Source organism: Leucopleurus acutus (genome assembly GCF_964270905.1).
Source record: "Leucopleurus acutus genome assembly, chromosome: 5".
Lineage (NCBI taxonomy): Eukaryota > Metazoa > Chordata > Mammalia > Artiodactyla > Delphinidae > Leucopleurus > Leucopleurus acutus.
The window spans coordinates 127,477,061-127,498,312 of record NC_139147.1 but is presented as its reverse complement, the minus strand read 5'-3'; the positions used below and the strand labels follow the sequence as shown (position 1 = coordinate 127,498,312).

General features: G+C 40.0%; 1 protein-coding gene across 3 annotated transcripts in view; it reads left to right on the top strand.

Annotated features, from left to right (window-relative positions):
- Positions 1–5,701: 5,701 nt before the first annotated feature.
- The window catches only part of PPP2R3A (protein phosphatase 2 regulatory subunit B''alpha), a 221,723-nt gene continuing 206,172 nt past the window's right edge, over positions 5,702–21,252 (top strand). Inside the window, exon 1 of one of the 3 annotated variants that reach the window (XM_082840028.1) lies at positions 5,702–5,787. The gene's annotated coding sequence lies outside the window, so the exon portion shown is untranslated. Of the gene's footprint in view, positions 5,788–6,170; positions 6,379–21,252 lie in introns of those variants that run through there. The other 2 variants (XM_082840025.1, XM_082840026.1) reach the window with 2 other exon arrangements.

The following is a 21,252-nucleotide window of genomic DNA, read 5'->3' as shown; positions in this document are numbered from 1 at the left end:
TAATTAAAATCTTGTGTGATACATCTGACTGAGCCTAGATCATACCCTCCCATAGCTGCAAAGAAAGTGGGGAGAGTGAGTTCTGGTTTCAGCCTGGGAGTCAGAACTCCTAAAGGTGGAGATTCCCCAAATAAAGGAATGCTATTCACAGATGCTAAGAAACTATAAGAATATGATATGATATGATAGAATGTTCACTATGCTCAACCACATGCGGAAAGTGAGTTAAAGCAGGGCAAGGTGGGAGGCAGAGGGACCAGTTAGGTGGCTGGTTCAGGCCCACAAAGAGAGATGGAGATGATCTGAACCACTGATGGCTGAGGCAGCAGTAATTGAGGCAGAGAGGAGCAAACAGATTTGAGAAACAGTTTGAAAGAAAAGTCAGCAGAATTTGGAGATTTATTCCACAAGAGAGATGAGGAAGAAGGAGGAATTAAGAATTTCTGTCTTATGTTAAAAAAAAATTTCTGGCTTATGTAACTGGGTGGATAATGGGATCTTGATGGAGATGAGCAAGAAACATGGGGGGAAGAGCAGGTTTGGGAGTTAGGGGAAAGAGGAGGGAGTACCCAAATTCTAGATATGTTACTGGTTTCTGGTATAATTCCACTGTGGTCAGAGAACATATTTTGTATGACTTGAATACTTTTAAATGTATTGAGCTTTGTTTTACAGTACAAAATCTGGTCTATCTTGGTAAGTATTCCATGTGTATCTAGAAAGTATGTGAATTACTTTATTGGATGGAGTGTCCTACAAATGTCAATTAGGTGAAGCTGCTTGATAGTGTTATCCAAGTCTTATATATCTTTGCCAATTTTCTGCCTATTTGTTCTACCAATTACTAGGAGAAGGGTTTGAAATCTACAACTATGATTGTGAATTTGTCTATTTCTATGTTTACTTCATGTATTTCAAGGCTCTATTATATTAAGTATATAAACATTAGAATTGTTATGTCCTCTTGATGAATTGACCCCTTTATCATTATGAAATGACCTTCTTTACTTCTGATAATATTCTTTGCTCTGAAATCTTTTCTTCTGATTAATTTTTCTTTTGTTTGCATAGTAAATCTTTTTCCATACTTTTACTTTTAACCTATTTGTGTCTATGTATTTAAAGTGCATTCCTTGTAAGCAGCATACTGCTGTGTCTTCTTTTTAATCCAGTCTCTTCCTTTTAACTGGGGGTGTTCAATCCATTTACATTTAATGTGATTATTGATATGGTTTGGTTAAAGTCTATCATCTTGTTAATTGCTTTCTACCTTTCCAATTGATTATTTGTTGCTTTCTCCTCTTTTTGTATGTTCTTTTGGATTAATTTAAAAATTCTGTGTTTACATTTTAACTCCTTTGTTGCTTTGTTAGCTCTTATTGTCTGGTTATTTTAGTAGTTGCTTTAGGGTTTATAGTATGAATCTTTAGCTTATCAAAATTTAAATTCGAGTGAAATCATACCACTTCATGTATCCATACAGTATAAGAAACTTACAGCAGCATACTTTTATTTCCTCTCTTAGCCTTTTGCTGTTTTTGTCATACATTATAAATCTCAAAATTGGGTTGCCAGATATAGCAAATAAAAATGAATGACACCAAGTAAAATCTAAATTTCAGATAAATAACAAATAACTTCATTAAATAAGTATGTTCCATGCAATATTTTGAAATACTAAAAAGGTAACAATTATTTGAAATTCAGAGTTAACTGGGCACCCCATATTTTATCTGGCAATCATACCCATAATACATTGTATTTTTTGTTTAAATAATAAAGCATCTTTTAAAGAGATTTAATAATAACTTTAAGATTTTATGTATTTATAACACAGTTACTATTTTTTGCTCTTCCTTCCTTTCTGTAGATCCATAATTCCATTTGGTGTCATTTTTCTTTAAGCATGGAGACTTCCTTTAGCATTTATTGTAGTACAGGTCTGCTATGATTAATTTTTTTAGACTTTGTACATCTGAAAAAGTCTTTATTTTGCCTTCATTTTTGAGATGAGAATATAATTCTAGATTGATAGTTCCTTTCAGTACTTTGAAGATGTTATTTCACTATCTTCTTGCTTGCATTGTTCCTAACAAGAGATATGCTGTCATCCTTTCTTTGTTCCTCTATATATAACATGTCTCTTTTCTCCTGCTACTTTTAAGATTTTTCTCCTTATTACTGATTTTGAGTAATTTGATTTTGATATGCCTTCATGTGGCTTTCTTTATGGTTTTTTGTGTTTGGATGTGTTGAAATTCTTAGATCTGTGAGTATACAGTTTTCATCAATTTTGAAAATTTTAGGCCAACATTTATCCAAATATTTTTGTCACCATCTCTCTCCTTTGGAGACTTCATTTACATATGTTAGGCCGCTTAAAATTGTCCCACAATTCACTGATTCTCTTTATGTTTTCAAAATATTTTTTTCCTATGTATGCTTCATTTTGGAAATTTCTATTGGTGTGACTTCAAGTTCACTAATGTTTTCTTTGGCAACATCTAATTTGTCACTAATCTATCCAGTATATTTTTATTCAGACATTGTCATCTTCATCTCTAGAAGTAGAATTTGGGTCTTTTTATGCATCTCATGTCTCTGCTTAACTTTTTGAACATTTAAAACACAATTAGAGTAACTGTTTTAATGTCTTTATCTGCTAATACTAATATCTATGACAGTCCTGGGTTTGTTTTTGATTGATTGACTTTTCTCTTTATTATGGATTGTATTTTCCTAAATCTGATCAAGTTGCTAGTTCTATTATCTGTTTATGAGAAATACAGGGGTAGAGGAACATGTTAAACGACACCTCAGGGGTGTAATCAGTAGAGTGCAGAATGTGGAAAAATCCACAAGACCAACTGTTGATTTCTTCAGTATATAAAGTGCACAGAAAGAAAAAGGTTTAAGAGTTTTCACTAAATACAATGTGATGGGAATTCCCTGGCAGTGCAGTGGTTAGGACTCCTTGCTTTTACTGCCAAGGGCCCAGGTTAGATCCCTGGTTGGGGAACTAAGATCCCACAAGCTGCTTGGTGCAGCCAAAAAATAAAATTAAATTAAATTAAAATTTAAAAATAAATAAATAAATATAAAAAAGAAGCATTATTTTTTAAAAAATACGATATGAGGACCTTGTCTGAATCCTGATTTGAAGAAGTAAACTATTTAAAACATTTATGAGAAAATTGGGGAAATTTGAATACTGACTAGATGTTAAGAAATCATTAATTTTTAAAGATAAATGATTTTCTTGTTTTTAAACATAGACCTTAGTTTTTAGAGATACATAGTAAAATATTTATGGGTGAAATAATACACTGCTGTGACTTGCTTCAAAATAATCCAGGGAGGGAAAGAGAAGGTGAGGATACAGATGGAACAAATTGGCCATGGGATGGTAACTGTTAAAGCTGAGTAATGAGAGCATGGTAGGTCACATATTATTCTCTCTGCTTTTGCAATATTTGATATTTTTCCATAATTAAAAAAAATCAGATGTTCTCTTCTCTGAAAAGAATTGCCATACTGTCTCCCTACACCTAATAGAATTAATTGTGCTCAGGAATGTTCCCCTACCATCCAAATAAATTAAACTCTCATTTATTTTCAAATTGTTCTCCCTAATTCGCCCATAAACCCCTTGAGAGCAAAAATGATGTCTTACTCATTTTCTATTCTTTGTATTTCCATCACCAAACCACAGAGCTGGGATGCTCAGTAAACAGTGGCGAATTGGCAGCTCTCCACCCTAATTCGCCAAGGTGTTTACGACAGAGATGCCGACTCTGTCGTACTGAATCAAATTTCAAGTTAGATGTTGTGTCCTTTATAAATTCAAGTCATACTGCATATAAATGTATGGCAAAGGAGCCCAAAAAGCTCTAATGTTAAAAATTCAGGTAGTAAAACTGTCAAGGCAAACCAGGAATCCAGCAGAGATTGTCAGGGTCAACAGTACTAAAATTGTTGTATAGTTCATTGTGTACTTCCCTTCCTTACAGGTATGCATTACACTGTGACCTTTGCAAAGTCCTTCCGTCCTGCCCTGCCTTTCTCACATGACTACTCTAAGTCTCAAGCAAGATACACTAATGCACACGAAAGGGCTTTTTTTAAACTGGAAAGCAGTATAAGGTTTAAAGTATAATGACCTCTTTCTAAGGCATGAAGGCATCTTACAGAGCACATCATTTTAGCTATTGGAAGATCTGACCTTAGATAAAATTGTTCAGTAGGCAAAGCATGTTTTGGGTGATTATACAGTTGACCCTTGAACAACAAGGGTTTGGACTTTGCAGGTCCATTTATATGCAGATATTTTTCAATAAATACGGTACTTGGATTTTCATGTTACAGACCTTTAAATGTGGGGAAAAGTTTTGTTTGATTAGAGATTGCAGTATGTGGAGTCAAAACAACTAGGGTTTTGAGTCCTGATTCTATCCACTTTTTCAGCTTCCTGCCCTTAGGTGAGTCATTTATCAATTCCTTTGTTTTTGAGGTAGAGATAGCAGTACAGAGGACTTTCCACTGCAAGGGAGGTGGGTGGGTGGTAGACGCCCCTAACCTGCCCAACCTTGTTCAAGGGTCAACTGTGTATATATATAATATTTTTCTTTCCTTGAACTATAATACACACACAGCACCTATTATATGCCTGGTGCTGTGCTACGTGCTAGTGACACAGAGTGAGGACAGCTAGGTGTCCAGGACCTGTCCTTGCAGGCCACCTAATCCCTGGCTATTTTTAAGTCTTCACATACCCACCTACCTCCCACCCCTAGGTGCTCCTTACTCATGCTGTTCAATCTCCTGATTGACTTATTTTTTAAGTTGTTTACATATTTATGTATTTATTGATTTATCTTTTTAATTAAGAATTTCACTGTTTCACATTTTTCATATGTGCTCTTAGCACATGATTGTGGGCAGGTGGCCTATGAGTTCCTGTGTCAGTTACAAGGAAGGCAATTTTGGGAGGACCTTCCCAAGTTGAGTCCCCCCAGCGCGCGATGAGATTTATGTTTTAAACCAGACCATTTCACATGGTGTTAAATCTCAGGAGTGGTTATAAGGGTGTTATGTCTCAGGATAATTCATAAGTTGTACATTGGTTTTATACGGCTTTCTATATTTGTGTTATATTTAACAATAACTGTTAAAAATAAATATCTCTTCTTTCAAAATTCACACAACTTGTTCACTATATCATAATGACATGTGGCGCAGGTGCTGGCCACAGGTAGGTAGGATCGGAGTGACAGGGAGTGTCTGGTCAGCGGTGAGGGATATCTGTCCACCGCCTCTGGCCTCAATGGAGCCATCCAGTCGGCTACAGGAGGGCAAAACAACTAAATGAAGATAACAACAACGATAACAGTAATAATAAATCAGAGAGTGAAACTCTCATCCGCCAAATCGTAGTAAGCACTACGAATCGTATCCCCGCAGGCCCGCCATACAGGGGACTGCACGGACAGCGGCCCTGGCGGCTCTTGCGGCGCCCCTGAGTGCCCCCTTTCACTCTCTGGCCGGCAGAGTGGGCGGGGTCCGATGGGAGGGGCGGAGCCTGGCGGGAGGGGCGGGGCGCCGAGCCCACAGCAGAGGGTGGGGCTGAGGGATGGGAGGGGGTGGACGGGCGGCTGGGCGGGGCGCGCTTGGGCCTCAGCTCCTCACGCGCCGCTTTCCCAGCCCACATCCCGCGCCGCCCGGAGCCCTGGCGGCCAAGGCTGTGCGCGAGCGGAGGCAGCAGCCAGAGGAGGAGCCGCGGGCGCTGAGGTAAGCGTGGGGCCGCCCGCCGCGCGGCCCGGAGCCCTCGCGTCCCGCGTTCGGCCCGCGGGTTGTGGCGAGGGAGGGGGGCGGTGCGCGGAGGCCCGGGCGGGCGGGGCCGGGGCCTGAGGGCGGGGACCGGCCTGGCCCCAGGGGCCGGCGGGGTCGGCAGGGCAGCGCGGCGCTGGCCCTGCTGGCTGAGCCGCGCAAGTCGGGGTTCGAGGCGGTGCGGGCGCCGCCGCACGACCGGCTCGGTCCCGGGCCTTGTCAGCCCGGGAGGTGTGGAAACGGCCTGTCCCGGGGGTGCCCACGGAGGAGGGAAGGCGGAGGACGGCCTGGTCCCTCCCACTTTCGGGGGGCTGGGGGGCCAGTTCGCCCGTACAACCCTCGGGAACTTGTTAATAGGAAAGCTTGGCAGAGAAACAAATGCCAACGTTTTGGAAGAACTGAGAGTCACGTCGTTAGGCGCTGAGCCTTTATTTTCCTTCCCCGCCCCCTGACCAACCTCGGCCCGACTTGGCCAAAGAAGGATGTGTCACCAGCTCGCGGCCTCGGGCGGGATCCCGGGCCCGGCTGGGAAAGGGAGTACCTGAAACAAAGGTAAACAGGGGTCGGGCTGACCCCGGCCTTGCCCCGCGGCCGCCCCTGGGCCGCCCCGGTGGGTCTCACTCCCGCGCCGACCCCGGCCGCCGCCTCGGAGGGGCTTTCTCCTGGGGGACCTCTCGATGGAAACCAGCTGGCCGGCCTTGGAGTTGATGTTGCATCTGAACTCTGCTATGCTCACATTATTCCCAATCCTCTGACTCTGGTAAAGCTTAAGGAAACTGTATCCAGTTTTAGTGGTCAGCAAATGTAAGGGAGGATAAATTGCTCTTTGTAAATTATAAGGTATTTTCTTATTAGGAAATGGTCTGGAAACACGAAATAAAAATTTTTAACACGTAAGCAAAAAAAGAGTGATTAGTATGCCTTCCAAAATCTGAGGAAGTCTTCCTCCTCAAATCTTTTATGTACAAAACATCGCCCAAACCTTCCGTGCCAAGCATTTTTCTTTGTTCTTCGTTAGTCTCAGGCCTCAGTTTCTCAGAGAGAGCACCCAGTCTGAGACCCTAAGAATAGCCGTACTAGAGCAGAGTGTGTTTCCAGCTCAGTAGGCAACAGGCTTGTGTTATAGTAAAACACCGTTTTCTTTTTTGGTCATACTATTTTAAATTATCTCAATTTCATTTCTTCCAGGAGTATCCATGACTTTTAGTGAAAGCCTTTTAAAAAATCTATAGACTAATTTATACATACAGTTTATTCACACTTATTGCATCCTGTCCTCTCTGGCAGAAGAACTTATGGCATGAGATACTTGTGGAAAAACTTGAATCTTTTCTAACTCTGGGAGCTCAGAAATTGAGGACAGAGGAAAGAAGTTTTTTTTTAAATGGAAAGCTTTGGAGAAGTCTTTACCAGGACCAACCTGGCTGTTGAGTTCAAAAAATAGCTTTATCTACGAATAATCTGAACTTTAAGCAGTTAAAGATTTATTTGTATTCATAAGTATTTGCATATTTTAAAATACAGCTAACATTCTGGAGATTGAAAGGGCTATACGACTTTATCTTAGTCTGACTTAATTTGGCCTTAATGTTTAGCTGAAACCACTGCCCTAAGAGAATGAAAGGTTCGTTTCAACAAGAAGGGAATAAAGGAGATGAGTAATATTGGGGTATGGGCTACTTGAGGTGGGTACCTGTTCAAACCATAACTTTGCTTTTAAACGCTTCAGAGGCTTTGCATTACTTCTGGCAAACAGTCTACACTGATATGGTCCATACCACCCTTCAACACACAGCTTAAAGCTTTACTTCCTCTCTGAAGTTTTTCTTGACATCCTCCTCACCCCACCTCCCCCCCCCCCGAAAAACCCCATTGCCTGGAATAGAATTGATCACCCTTTTGAGTATGACCGTCCTCTAAATTAGACGTACCACTGACATTTTGGACCAGATAATTCTTCTCGTGGAGGCTATCCTGTGCACTATAGGATGTTTAGCAGCATTCCTGACCTCTAGTTAATAGTTACCAGTAGTCCGCCTGCATACACACACAGTTGTGACAGTCAAACAGTCACACACCCCACACCACCCACACTCAAAAATGCCTCTAGACATTGCCAGATGTCCCCTGGGAGGGCCAAAATCACCCCCAGTTGAGAACCACTGTTCTAAAGGGACTGCTTGTCTTAACACTAATGACACTGCATTGTCCTCATTTGCTTCTGTGTCATTTTTTCTACTCTGCTGGGTTTGAAGGTAAGAGCAGTCATTCATTTAAAAAACATCTGAGAGAGAGCCTACCTTGCCAGCCAGACCTTAATTTAGGTCTGGGAATACAGTGGTAAAAGCCACGGATGTGGTCTCTAAACTCCTGGACCTTACAGTCTAAAGAGAGTGACAGACACATACATGTATAATTATACAGTTCCTCGTTACAATTGTGATAGATTCTGGAAGTACAGGGTTCTCTGAGTACATCAAAAAGGGGTACTGACCTAGTTTGGAAACTAGGAGTTTCTTTGGGAAGTAACCTATAAGGGGAGGTAGACTGAAGAATAAATAGAAGTTACAAGGTAAAACTTTGGGGGACTGTATTCCAGGCAGAAGGAGCAGGACCTTTTCTGGGAATTCAGAGGCCAGTATAGCTGGAGGATGGAGAGCGATAGGGGCCGGATGATACAAAATGAAGCTGGGAAAGTAGGTGAAGGCACGGTGAACAGCAGTTCTCAGTCCAGCCTGTTTATCAGAATCACTAGAGGAACTTAAAACAATACTAGTGCCTGGGCCATGCTCCAGGCCCATTAGATCAGAATGTCTGCAGTGGGTCTTATTTCCTCCCCCAGCTGCCACTTTCCTCATACCTTCCAGCAGGATAACCACTGTTAGTAGTTTTATGTATCATTCTAGACATTTTCTGTGGCATTCAAGCAAATGCATATTCTTTCCTCCTGTTGTTTACACAAATGGTAGCATACTGTACACACTGTTCTGTTCCTTGTTTTGTTCTCTTAACAATATCCTGGAAATTTTTCCATTCTAATATATAGTTTTCTTATTCTTTTGAATGACTGTATAGTATTCCATTGTATAGATACACAGATTATTTAATGGATCCTCTACTGAGGGACATTTAAACTGTGTTCCTCTGTTGAGGGACATTTAAATTGTTTCCAGTAATTTACTATAACAAATCATACTATGCATATGCTAGTTCACATGTGTGTGAATATATTTGTAGGATAAATTCCTAGAAGTGGAATTGTTGGGTCAGATATGTACACACACACATTTGTAAATATTTGTGGTTGTAAAAGATTACTCTGGTCATATTGGAGAGAATAGCTTGGAAGGAAATGAGTGGATGTTGGAGAAAACTGATTCTAACTAAGATTACAGTGTGTTATAAAGTGAATTGTGTCCCCCTAAAATTGCTCTTTGAAGCCCTAATCCCTAATGTGACTATATTTGAAGATAGTCTTTAGGAGGTAATTAAAGTTAAATGAGGTCATAAGGGTTGGGGCCCTAATCCAATAAAATTGGTGGCCTTATAAGAAGAGGAGGAAGGGAAGGCCATGTGCTCACAGTGAGAACATAGCCATTTACAAGCCAGGAAGAGAATCCTTCCCAGAAACCAACCTTGCTGGACCTTGGTCTGGGACTTCTATCCTCTAAAACTGTAAGAATGTTAATTTCTGTTGTTTAAGCCACCCAGTCTATGGTATTTTATTATGGCCACCTGAGCTGGCTAAGACAGTCAGCCTTTGGTATCTGCTGGGGATTGGTTCCAGGACCCCCCTGGATACCAAAATCCACGGATGCTCAAGTCCCTTATATAAGATGGCGTAATACAGTCAGCCCTCCATATCTGCAGGTTTACATCCATGGATACAGAGGGAAAACTACACTGTGGAAAGGTAGAGAAAAACTGATAGCTGGGACCAAGTTGGTAGCAGAGGAGATGGAGAGAAGTAAATGGATGCAAGGGATATATTTAGGAGGCATAATTGATAGGATTTGTTGATTGATACAGTACAAGCAGTGAGAGGGAGAAATACGTGTATAGAATAAAGCCCAGGGTTCTCACTTACCCAGCCAGGTGAATGGTGTTACCTGAGCTAGAGAACATTGGAAGAATAAATGGTTGAGGTGGTTTAAATTACAGTTCACTTTGGGACTGGTGAGAAGTGGAGATGTCACATAAGCATTTGATAATTCAAATCCAGAGCCCAGAAGGGTGTGATGGACTGGGGATATAAATATTTAGGTGTAAATTGAAGGGTGTAGATGGAATTACCCCGCACAGAGGTTGTACACCCACAGCCCAGAGCTGAATCTGGTTTACAGATGTGTGTTGTTTTTCATATACAGTGGTTTTTGTTGTTGTTGTTTAATTTTGAGTTAGTTGCCAGTAATTTAAAATCTGAAGATTTCCCATGAAAATCCAGATTTTGGAGCTTTTCTTTAAAAGTGAGAAGATGTAGCACTACTGAGCTGGCTTTCCCATATGAGAGCAGTTGATTGGAGCTCTGTCACAGCTGATCCCAGCTGCTTTCTAGTCCACCAAAGAGCCTACCACTCCCTAAAACTTACTCCTGGCCTGCTTTGTTTATTTTCTTCTCTGACTGTGTAGGCATATGAGTGTGTGATGCCTGCTGTAGGGAGAGAGTATAGAATAGTGATTCTCATTTTGGCTACACATTGGAAACATTGAATGGTTAAAAAATACTGATGCTGGGGCCTACCTCAATTTCTCTTTCTGTTTGCTTGCTCTGAATTGCAGCCTGGGATTTTTAAAAGGTCCTCAGGTGATTCCACTGAGCAGTGGAAATTGAGAACCATCTATAGAGATTAAGAAGAGAAGAGGGCTCAGGCCCAGCATTTCAAAGTTGGGTCAAGGAGGGTAACCCCAGGAGAGGGATGAGGAGTGGCCAGAGGTACAGTGGAATGACACCTTGCTTGCCCTTAAGGTATGCAAACTTAACCGAATATATTTGAAGGTGTTTCTAATTAGATGAAAGAAAGTGTTCTATTTCGCAGGTATACTTACTGTTGTGTTTTTTTTTTTTGCATGCATGCATACATAGATGCTGTTCATTACTGTATAGAGTTATGCATACAAAAATCAGTTAGGCTTTACTTAATAGGCCATTTAAAGAATTTTCGAGAGTAATTTAAATATACTCGGTTTTTGTCTTAGAAACTCACTTTCAAATTTAATTCCAGTTTAAGATGTGTCATGAAAGGCAAGGGAAGAGAATATTTTAAAAAGAGGAGTCATCAAGTAAAGATGTAGACATAAAATGATGTACTGAATTTAGCAAATGGAGTCTTTGACCTTAGCAACAACCGTTTTAGATTGAAAAAGGCAGAAGCCAGATTGAAGTGGATAGAAAGTAAGGAAATGGAAATGGTGAATGTTGGAAAAATCTTTTGAGATGTTTAACCAAAAGGGGAGTGATGAGGCAGGGGGAGGTGTCTTACATGTCTCTATGGTAGGTGCTTAGTCTGTGTTGGTTACCCAAACGCTTCTCCTGACTTTTCAGGGACGTATCTCAGTCGTGCCTGATTACCTGTCTACCCCATTTCAGAGGGGTCTTGCTTATATTTGTTTTGGAGACTTTGTGCTTTTCACTGAGGAGATATTTTGCCAGGACCCTTGAGGCTCAGATGTTGGTGATTAGGCCCTTAGTCTCTTTCTTATCTGGAAAGCCATAGAACTCCTAAGGACCAGCAGGGCTCCAGTGACCCTGACATCATCCTTTCAGTGAACTGATGAACAAAGACCAGATTGTTGGCATGTTGAAAATGGAATACTTGGCTATGTCAGGGAATATGTATCTAGCTGTCATTCCTAGGGATAGTTTTTTTTTTTTTCTTGCGGTACGCGGGCCTCTCACTGTTGTGGCATCTCCCGTTGCGGAGCACAGGCTCCGGACGCGCAAGCTCAGCGGCCATGGCTCACGGGCCCAGCCGCTCCGCGGCATGTGGGATCTTCCCAGACCGGGGCACGAACCCGTGTCCCCTGCATCGGCAGGTGGACTCTCAACCACTGCACCACCAGGGAAACCCCCTAGGGATAGTTTTTGCAGCTGTGTTTTTTTCTAATTAACTTGATATTGCAGTTTGGTTTTCCAGTTGCGTGTATGTAACATTTCCCATACTTTGAAATCTTTATCATTGATGGTGATTAAAGGGTATGGATATAAGTTGGAGAATTAGGCCCTCATTGAGCTCAGAGAGAAGCAGAAGAAGAGAACACCAAACAAACTTTGGTTTCCAAAAGGTTGTATGAATGCTGTTACCTTGAAGACTTTGGATTAGAATGACTCTCTGGAGTGGGTTGTAATGCAGATGTTCACTACCAATCTGTCATTTATCCATTTCTGCCTCACTGGCAACCTTAATCTGGCACAAGAGAGTTTAAACGTCAGTTTTACACTTCATATTTCTAAGAGTTGTGATCTACCAGCAAAACAGAAACCACAGGGGTTGGAAAATGCCAAGGATTATTAGTGAAGAATGGTATTTATTAGTCGAAGGCATAAGCCCCATTGCTGTACTCTTTTTGCAAACAGGAGTATCATCTTGTAAGGGATTGTCCTTCATAGCTGTCATTGGTTCATCAGGTGCACGATGGTTAACTTCTAAATGAAGGATGACTTTGTGACATGAATAGCAGACTTTGGTTTAAGGTTTATACTGGGAGTTTATGATAAGAAAATATTTTGTTTAGAAACTTTTATGTGCTTAGGCAATTGTAGGAATTCTTTTATCGCAAATATAGTTAGGTACTATGCCTGATGGTGATAGATGGAGGGAAAAGTTCACTGCCAAAGTTGTCCAGAGCTCCTTTGGTTTGTAAAGGAGACAACAGTAGTTGCATGGTAATAGGATTTAGAGTCAGTTCGTCAGCGCATGACCTTGATCTGTCAAGTGTGAGCTGTGTGACTTGCTTTTATTGAGTTAAAATTCACATAACATAAAATTAACCATTTTAATCATTTTAAAGTGTACAATCAGTGAATCTCAATACATTCACCGTGTTGTACAACCATAACCATTATCTAATTCCAGAACTTTTTTTATCACCCCAGAAGGAAGCCGTGTACCCATTAAGCAGTTATTCCCCATCCCTTTCTCCCCCTATTTCCTGGAAACCACCAGTTTGCTTGCTTTCTCTATGGAGTTGTTTATTTTGGACATTTCATATAAATGGAATCACACAAAATGAGACTTCCTGTATCTGGCTTCTTCTTTCATTTAGCATGATGTTTACAAGGTTCATTCGTGTTGTGGCATGTGTTCCTTTCTTTGAATAATATTCATTCCTGTCTTTGAATAATAATTCCACTGAAAGGATATACCACCTTTTGTTTATCCGTTTATCAGTTGATGGACATTTCAGTTGTTTACACTTTCTGGCTACTGTAGATAGTGTTGCCAAGAGCTTTCGTGTGCAAGTTTTTACTTGAATACCTGTTTCAATTCTTTTGTATATATACCTAGGAGTGGAATTGCTGGATCATATGGTGATTCTATGTTTAACTTTTTGAGGAACTACCAAACTTTTCCACAGCAACTGCACCATTTTACATTTCCACTATCAGTGTTTGAAAGTTATAGTTTCTCCACGTCCTCGTCAACACTTGTTATTTTCTGGTTTTGGTTTGGTTTTGGTTATGGCCATCCTCGTGGTTGTGAAGTGATATCTCACTGTGATTTTGATTTGCATTTCTCTAGTGACTAATGATGTTGTGCATCTTTTAATGTGTTTGTTGGCCATTTGTATATTTTCTTTGGAGAGATGTCTATTCAAGTTCTTTGCCTGTTTTTTAATTGGGCTGTTCGTCTTTTTTGTTGTTGAGTAGTTAAGAGTTCTTTATATATTGATTACTAGACCCTTGTCAGATACCACCAAGAGTGGTATGATCCTTCAGCAACCACCAAGGGTCTTCCATTCTAGTGCATAGTGAGTCATGACATAACTAGAGGGCTGGGATCCAGCCAGTCACAGAGTCCCAGGTACAAAAGGTATTTGGATATGTTGTACCCATCCAAAATTAAAGGTATATTTTCTTGTAGAGCATGCATTTGTCAAATTCTGTTGCTATTCCTCTCAAATTTATTTATTTTTTAAATAAATTTATTTATTTATTATTATTATTATTATTTTTTGGCTGTGTTGGGTCTTCGTTGCTGCATATGGGCTTTCTCTAGTTGCGGCGAGAGAGGGCTACTCTTCGTTGTGGTGCGTGGGCTTCTCATTGTGGTGGCTTCTCTTATTGTGGAGCACGGGCTCTAGGCACGCAGGCTTCAGTAGTTGTGGCACATGGGCTCAGTAGTTGTGGCTCTCGGGCTCTAGATTGCAGGCTCTATAGTTGTGGCACACGGGCTTAGTGGCTCCGCGGCACGTGGGATCTTCCCGGACCATTGCTTGGATTCTTAACCACCACGCCACCAGGGAAGTCCCTCTTCTCAAATTTAGGGATAGCTGTTCTAGGTGTGTGAGTCATAGTTTTCAAAACTAAAGAGTTTTCAGGCTTTGAAGGAGAATAAAGGCAGTTCTTTTTATTGAACCAAGAATTCTCACATATCAATGTATCAGCCTTTAAACTTCTAGAACTAAGACTATTTCCTGATTCAGTGGTTAGTGATCTCATTCACCTCAATCAACAAATATTTATTGAGTTACCACTATGTGCTTGGCACATTGCTAGATACTAGAGATACAGTGCCTTATGATACAAGTCCAAACTCTCTCTTGACCCTGCATCCTCCTCCAAATCTGTTCCTCTCTGTTGTCTAACTGACTCAGTCCAGTTCCTTTCCACCAGTCTCTCTTGAGTCCTCTCTCGAGTCAGTCCTTTACCCTCCACATTGCTAACTCCAGTGAGTAAGTTTTCAGTCTTTTTCTTACTTGACCTTTCAACAGCATTTTGCACAGTTGATTATTCCTTTCTTTGAAATGCTTTCTTCACTTAGCTTCCAGAGTACTACATTCTCTGGATTTCCTCCTACCTTACTGGTGATTCCTTCTCAGTCTTTTTGTTTTCATCATCTAACTGACCTCTGAAAATTGGAGAGCTGTTTATTCCTCAAACCTCTATTCTTCCTTATCAACCCTATTTTCTTGTCATTTCACCCAGTCTCATGACCTTAAATATACACCAATCCTACCACCAAGGACTACCAATTTTTTTCTCCAAGTTAGACCTCTTCTCTGAATCTCATACTCTGATATCAAAGTGCCTACTTGACCTCTCCATTTGGATATCTAACAGACATCTCAAAACGGAACTCCTCCTCTTCCCCTCTAAAACCCACTCTTCCCACAGCCTGTCCCATCTCGGTAAATAGCAGCTCCATTCTTCCAGGAACCCAGGCCAAAAACCTTGGCAACATCTTTGACTCTCTTCTTTCTCTTTCACCCCACATTCAGTCTATCAGCAAACCCTCTTGGCTCTACATTCAGAATGTATCTAGAATTGGTCACATCCCAATATCTCTACTGCTTCTACCTTGTCCAAACCATCATTGTATCTCACCTGGATTACTGTCATAGCCTCTTTTTCCCTGCTTCTGTCCTTGCTCTCCTAGCAGCTAGAGGGAGCCTGTTAAAAGTAAGTTCTCTGATCAGAGGCTTTACACTTACCTACAAGGCCCTATATAATCTAACCCCCCTTTTACTTCCCTGACCTCATCTCCTACAACTCTCCCCTGTGCTTACTTTGTCCCAGTCACAAATGGTTCTTGTGCTTCCTTCAACAAAGCAGCTACATCCCTGCCTCAGGACCTTTGCTTTCCCCTAATATCTACAAAGCTCCTTCTCTCAGGTCTTTGTTAAAGTTCATTTTCCCCAGCACTCCCTTCCATTTCAAACTCTTCTTCCCAGATCTCTCAATAATCTGGGTGTTCCTCCCATGCCCCCAAGACTGAGCATTGAGGCTATTTCTCTCCCATGCCCCCATATGTTTATTCATCTTTAAGCTTTCTTTTGAACTGAGTCCCTCCAGTTTTGTTTTGTTTTGTTTTGTTTTAAGCAGTTTGAAAACTGCTTGTCTGTGAGGTTAGAAATAAAAAGCAGAGATTAGTGTCTGTGAATGGGTATGTCATTAAGGATTTAGAAATCATAGCAAAGGCACACTGAGCCCTTCCATTTCGTGATCACAGGCATAGTCCCTGTTTCACAGCCTTGAGAATGGAGCCCTGGAATGCTCCTGCTATGAGTACTGATGAACACAGCACTCCTACCAGTGCCAAGCCCCGAGCACTGTGGCTCAGGTGTCAGCATTTTGTCTTCTGTCAGCATGGTACGTCTTGGCAATCTTGGCATTCTCCTGGCATTCTAGTTGGTACCTCTTTCCCATGGCAGGCCCTGCTCAGTGAGTGGAGGTTCACTCAGTGTTGGCAGCAGTATTGAAATCCATGTATTAAAGGCAGTTAAGGGTTCCACATAATGAAGAGAGTGTGTTGATTCTACTGTGAAATGCCTCAGACTGTAAAGAAAAGGGCAACAGATCATGTCCAATGACGGTCTCTCTGGATAGCAGGTTAAGAGGTTTCATCTGGGTCATTGTTTCTCAGCTTGTCTGTAAACCTGCAGGCCTTCATGAGGGCCTTCTGGCGGGATCATGTTATTAAAGGCTGGAATGGTGTCTGTTTTGATTCATTATTTTAAAAGACAATGCATTATTTCTAATGAATTTTTAACCAAACAAGTATTATATAAATATGTTCTCCTTGCCTCTACTCTTTTCCTAGATGAGCTAATTTCCTAGATGACAAATAAGTAGATAAATAAATAATGTAATTTCAGATAGTGGTAATAGTGCTATGAAAAAAATTAAGTAGGTCTATTCCCCTGATGATGAACACTTGGGTTGTTTCCAGTTTTTCCTCTTTTAAACATTACTGCAATGAACATCCTTGTACTTATGCAAATGTGTGAATGTTTATATTGTATAAACAACTGAAAGATGGAATTACTGGGTCATATAGTCATATAATCAAAATTTTAATAGATAATGCCAAATTGGTCCCCAAGGTATCTATACTAATATTATTTAACTATATAATATGTAATATAATTAAAAGCAGTAATGTGTTTATGTTTTTTAATAAATAAAATATTTTTATTACTTTTAGTTACACTAGGAATATAGAATACATTCTCTTTGTTAAAAGTAAAAAATTAACAGAGGATAAAAATCCTCATGCCTTCACCAACTTGCAAATTTTTGCCTCTCTCAAAAGTTTTTTAAACTCCTCTCCCCTTGTTTTAATTTTTATTTCCATGTGGTTGACCATCTTTTCTAGTTTTTGACCATTTGTATTTCTTTTTTTCTTTTCTATTCGGATTGCATAGCAAAGACTGCTGGTTACCTCCTGTGATCCATTCTTCCTTCATCTTTAGTAATAGGAACCCCAGTTTTTAGCCAGGTCCATTGCTGCCCATCCAGAAGACTATATTCTTTGGCTTCCTTGGAGCTAAGTATAACTAGGTAAGTTTTAGCTAACAATACATAAGCAGAAGGGTTTGATATGACTTTCTGAAGGCTCCTTCAAGAGAGGAGGCACTCCCTCATCCCTTCACACATTCTATATATTGGAACACAGATGTAATGACTGGAGCTCTACCAGCCATCCTAGACTATGAGGACCATGGTGGTAGCTCAGTGAGCCAGAAAGTCTGGGTCTCTGAGCATTTGGTCAAGCTGCTGCACCAGCCCTCAACTTCTTTTGCATAAGAGAAATTTAACTTCTGTTTTGTTTAAGCACTCTTATTTTTGTTTTTTCCTGTTATATGCAGATAGTGAATACTTTTTATTTATTTATAGGAGTTCTTTGGTTTCTAGATACTCATTCTTTATTTATGAAAATGGTACATTTTCCTCCAATCTGTTGTAGTCCTCTCCCTTTGTTAGTAATGGTTTTTAATTTTGATGTCAGATTTACCTATCTTTGCTTTCATGGCTTTTGACTTTACTTTTTTTTTTTACTAACTTTTTTTTTAACTAACTTTTAAATGGATGTCTTTCCTGCCTTAAGATATAAACATAGTATCTTACATTTTCTTATACTTTTATATAAAATTTAAATCTTTAATTCATCTGGAATTTATTTTTGTGAATAGTGTAAGAGAGGACTCTTGTTCAGTTGGCTATCCATTTGAATAATAATTTTTCTAATAAGTGGCATGTCAAATTATCAGTTAATAGATTCTCATATATGTATAGGTTGGTTTTAGGACTCTAGTTCCATTGATCTTTGCTTCTGTGACATTAACACACTTTTAATTACTATAGCTTGATAATAAATTGTGATTTTTGGTAGGCAAGGTCTTCTTTCTTTGTTCTTTTTAAAAATATTAAACATCAGGCTTCCCTGGTGGTGCAGTGGTTGAGAATCCATCTGCCGATGCAGGGGACAACGGGTTCATGCCCCGGTCCGGGAAGATCCCACATGCCGCGGAGCGGCTGGGCCCGTGAGCCATGGCCGCTGAGCCTGCGCGTCCGGAGCCTGTGCTCCGCAATGGGAGAGGCCACAACAGTGACAGGCCCGCGTACCGCCAAAAAAAAAAAAAAATTAAACATCTACAGCACAATATTTATAAAACATATGTAAGATGTAAAGCATAGCAGTACAATGAACACTTGTTATCCACTGCTCAGTTTAAGGAAAAAATATTGCTACTACTTTGTCTTTGTTGCCCCCGCCCCCCCGCCAAGGTTCTCTTGGCTCTTTCACATTTCCACTTCCATGTGAAATGTTAGAATTAGCTTATAAATTGATCTTAGAATCAATTCATATAATTGAAGGCAATAATAGTTTCTGTATCAGTAATTGCTTTTTGGAAATTAATAAACCAGTTATTTAAATGTTTTTCCCATTTAAAAAGCAACTTGGGTTGTTTCCATGTCTTAGCTATTATAAAGCTTCAGTGAACATGGGAGTGCAGAAACCTTTTCAAGTTAGTGTTTTCATTTCTTTCAGATACATACCCAGAAGTGGAATTGCTGGATCATATGGTAGTTCTATTTTTAATCTTTTGAGGAACCTCCATATTGTTTTCCATAGGGGCTGCACCAATTTACTTTACCTTGCACAAGGGTTCCCCTTTCTCCACATCCTGGCCAATGCTTATTACTTGTTGTCTTCCTGATAATAGCCATTCTAACAGGTGTGAAGTGATAGCTCATTGTGGTTTTGATTTATATTCCTCTGATGATGAGTGATGTTGAGCACCCTTTATTCCTAGGTATTTTATTCTTTTTAATGCAAGTGTAAATGCTGTTGTTTTCTTAATTTCTCATTCTGATGGCTCATTATTAGCATATAGAAGTGCAGCTGATTTTTGTGTATTGATTTTGTATCCTACAAGTTTACTGAATTTGTTTATTAGTCCTGACAGTTTTTTAGTAGAGATTTTAGAGTTTTCTATATGTAATACTGTGTCGTTTGTAAATATAGTTTTATTTCTTCCTTTCTTTTTTTTTGGTACGTGGGCCTCTCACTGTTGTGGCCTCTCCCGTTGCGGAGCACAGGCTCCGGACGCGCAGGCTCAGCGGCCATGGCTCACGGGCCCAGCCGCTCCACTGCATGTGGGATCTTCCCGGACCGGGGCACGAACCAATGTCCCCTGCATCGGCAGGTGGACTCTCAACCACTGTGCCACCAGGGAAGCCCTATTTCTTCCTTTCTGATTTGAATTCCTTTACTTCTTTTTCTTCCTGAATACTCTGGCTAGGACTTCAAATACTATGTTGAATAAATGTGGTAAGAGTGGGTCTCCTTGTCTTGTTCCCGATATTAGAGGAAAAGCTTTCAGCTTTTCACTGTTGAATCTCATGCTAGCTGTGAGCTTGTCATATATGGCCTCTCTTATGTTGAGGTATATTTCCTCTATTCCCAGTTTAATGAGAGTTTTTATCATGAATGGATTGTGATTTTTGGCAAATGCTTTTTCTGCATTTATTGAGATGATCATATGCTTTTTATCCTTCATTTTGTTAATGCAGTGTGTCATATTGATTGATTTGTGGGCGTTGAACCATCCTTGCATCCCTGGAATAGATTCCACTTGACCATGGTATATTATTCTTTTACTGTATTGTTGATTTCAATTTACTAATATTTTGTTAAGGATTTTCATCTCATCTTTATTCATCAAAGATATTGGCATGTAATTTTCTTTTTTTATAATGTTGTTGTCTGGTTGAATTAAGGGTAATGCTGGCCTCATAAAAAGAGTTTGACCCACGTACCTATGGTCTTCTAATCTATGACAAAGGAGGCAAGAATATACAATGGAGAAAAGACAGTCTCTTTAACAAGTGGTGCTGGGAAAACTGGACAGCTACATATAAAAGAATGAAATTAGAACACTCCCTAACATCATACACAAAAATAAACTCAAAATGGATTAAAGACCTAAATGTAAGGCTGGACACTATAAAACTCTTAGAGGAAAACATAGGCAGAACACTCTTTGACATAAATGACAGCAAGATCTTTTTTGATCCACCTCCTAGAGTAATGTAAATAAAAACAAAAATAAACAAATGGGATCTAATTAAACTTAAAAGCTTTTGCACAGCAAAGGAAACCATAAACAAAACAAAAAGACAACCCTCAGAATGGGAGAAAATATTTGCAAATGATGCAACTGACAAGGGATTAATCTCCAAAACATACAAACAGCTCATGCAGCTCAATATCAAAAAAGGGAAATAACCCAATCAAAACATGGGTGGAAGATCTAAATAGACATTTCTCCAAAGACATACAGATAGCCTAAAAGCACATGAAATGAGGCTCAGCATCACTAATCATTAGAGAAATGCAAATCAAAACTACAATGAGGTATCACCTTACACTGGTCAGAATGACCATCATCAAAAAAATCTACAAACAGTAAATGCTGGAGAGGGTGTGGAGAAAAGAACCCTCCTACCCTGTTGGTGGGAATGTAAATTGGTACAGCCACTCTGGAGAACAGTATGGAGGTTGTTTAAAAAACTAAAATTAGAAGTACCATATCCAGCAATCCCACTACTGAGCATATACCCAGAGAAAACCATAATTCGAAAAGATACATGCACCCCACCCCGGTGTTCATTGCAGCACTGTTTACAATAGCCAGGTCATGGAAGCAACCTAAATGCCCATCAACAGAGGAATGGGTAAAGAAGATGTGGTACATATATACAGTGGAATATTACTCAGCCGTAAAAAGAGCAAAATAATGCCATTTGCAGCAACATAGATGGACGTAGAGTTGTCATAATGAGTGAAGCAAGTCAGACAGAGAAAGACAAGTATCATGATACCACTTATATGTGGAATCTAAAAAAATAGGGTACAAATAAACTTATTTGCAAAACAGAAGTAGAGTCACAGATGTAGAAAACAAACTTATGGTTACCAG